General features: G+C 33.2%; 1 protein-coding gene across 1 annotated transcript in view; it reads left to right on the top strand.

Moving 5' to 3' along the window:
- LOC102577611 (ELF4-like protein) overlaps positions 1-103 on the top strand; it is a 1,793-nt gene extending 1,690 nt beyond the window's left edge. The window contains 1 exon segment of the mRNA NM_001288411.1: positions 16-103. The gene's annotated coding sequence lies outside the window, so the exon portion shown is untranslated.
- The last annotated feature ends 2,223 nt before the right edge of the window (positions 104-2,326 follow it).

A 2,326-nucleotide genomic window follows, 5' to 3' on the forward strand; every position in this document is an offset into this window, starting at 1 on the left:
ACAAATAAAATCCCCCCCCCCCCCCCTTAAGAAAGAAATCTATTTCCTTTGTTAATGTGCCCTGCAGATCTAATTGAATCAAAAATATCATCTTGCTGGTAAATTCTTGATTTTGTTCTTTCATACATTTCAGTATTTTGAATGCTCATTATATAAATTCATGTTAACCTTTAAACTTTCTGAGTTTTGAAAAGCCTAATGATATTGGTGTTTGTCCATCATTCTCTTCCATCCAAACCAAAGATTTCGAGTTTGAGTTCTGGTAAACACAGGTGAAAAGTGAAAGTAGTGGGAGACACTGTTTGAGTGCTCTCTCTCCCAAGAATCAAATCTCACGTCATTTTTTTTGGTTTAGGAAAAGTTAGTATTGGTGATTTGTATGTGGAGAAGCAGAATGGTACTTTGATTGATACATACATTTCTGCAAAGATGCTCTGAGGGTTTTAGGGGAGGGAAAGTAGATCTTTTTAGTTCCCAATCACAGAGCACCACAGGATAGGAATCTCAGATGAGAAATGACAGCTCTTTTTGACCAAAATTTTGTACAAAAAAAAATGCATTTATATGTTTAATGTTATCAAATAATAGATAAGGAAAGAAATGAATAAAGAATTCATAGATTTTGCAAGAGACAAGACATATATGTGAATAGTGATACCCAACAACATGACAAAGGGCCCTCTATTTAGATGAAACTGAACTTGTACATGCTTATCCCCTTCTTTACTTAGGTTTCTTTTTATTTGTTTCCTTGTTACTTTTGGCCTCCTTTTTGCAAATTGCAATAAAAGTTGCTTTTATTACTGGCTTCCATTTGATCCCCACAAACATATCCTCCCTGGGCCCTCTCTTTCCCATAACTCCTCCCCCTTTTTCTCATTTTTCTTTTCCTCTTGATGGAAACAACAAGCTCTATTCAAAGGGTATTCTACATCTTTGATATAGAGGGTGTGTTTGGTATGAATTTTTTATGTTTTCTTGAAAAATAAGTGAGTTTATTCTTCATTATTTTTTATTGGTGAGGAAGCAAGAAAATAATATTTCAAGAGCATTTATATGTTATCTAGCAAAACGTTATGAAGTCGGCTAGGGATGAGGTCCATGAGGAGTGGGGATGGGGATGGTCAAGGGGTGAGGGTTGGGGGGATTGGGTAGCTGGGGAGGAGATAATACACTTGAAATATCACTTATACAATTTATTTTCGCTACTTTCATTAGGAAAATTACTTTCCTCATTTTAAGAAACTTATTTTCCTAGAAAAAATGTTTTTAGGGCATTTTGATAAATCCAACATAGGAAAATTAAAAATATTTTTTAACAAACACAAGAGTCTGTTTGGTTTGCGAACCAAGTTGTCTTGGGTTATAGTTTTGAAATTATAACCCCTGGGATAAGGTGACATATCTAAAATCAAGTTTGTGACTAATCAAATAGACGAGTTGGCCTGAATTTGAACCGGTCTAAGTGGACTTTAGGGGGTAACAAACCCTAACTCAATTTGTTATCTATCTTAAATCTTTTTGTGGGAGTGCATCAGGATTCCATAAGGTCCAAAAATTGACTATAGTCTGTGAGTGGTAACTTTAAGATGAATTTAAGAGAAAAGATTGAGCAAACTTTTTTTAAAATATTTTTATGATGATAGAAAGAGAGTAAAAATTTGTTGTTTTGGTATTCAAGAAAAACATCATTGATGGCCTGAAAAGATTTAACATAAAAAGACAAAGACAATGCAAACATAGATATTGGTTGGCTTTGTTGGTGGACCCTCTGACTGAAGATGAGATCCTAATGTGTGGCCAACATGGGTGATTGGCTTTGTTACTTGTATACAACACTTTTGTGGGTGTCACCTTATAATTTATTACATGTTCACTCTTCAACAATTATACTGTTTTTTCACATCTTCCTTTGTTTCTAACCTGACTGAGATCGGTCTATCTATATATCAAATGAGTGTAATCACCTTTTCCTTTTTTTTTTTCTTTTTTCCCCTCATCCTGATGTATGATATTTGTATTAGAATCTAGTTAATTTGAATTTATACTTGCAGAGTTTATGTCAAATCTGATTAATTTTGATCAACGCTTTGCAATACTTATTTATGAGAACTACACTCCCAACAAAAAAAAATTATATTCAAAACTCAAACTCGAGACCTCTAATTAAGAATAGAGGGATTTCAATCGTTCTAATACAATTATAAGGGTATAATCACCATTTTGCTATTGACTCTTAAATTAACACACCTATTAAGAAAACAATGATTGACATAGTGAGTTTTACCATTTTACCCTTATTAATTATGAAGTTGATGAATTACAA

The sequence above is a fragment of the Solanum tuberosum genome, unplaced genomic scaffold (assembly GCF_000226075.1).
Source record: "Solanum tuberosum cultivar DM 1-3 516 R44 unplaced genomic scaffold, SolTub_3.0 scf00037, whole genome shotgun sequence".
Taxonomy (NCBI): domain Eukaryota; kingdom Viridiplantae; phylum Streptophyta; class Magnoliopsida; order Solanales; family Solanaceae; genus Solanum; species Solanum tuberosum.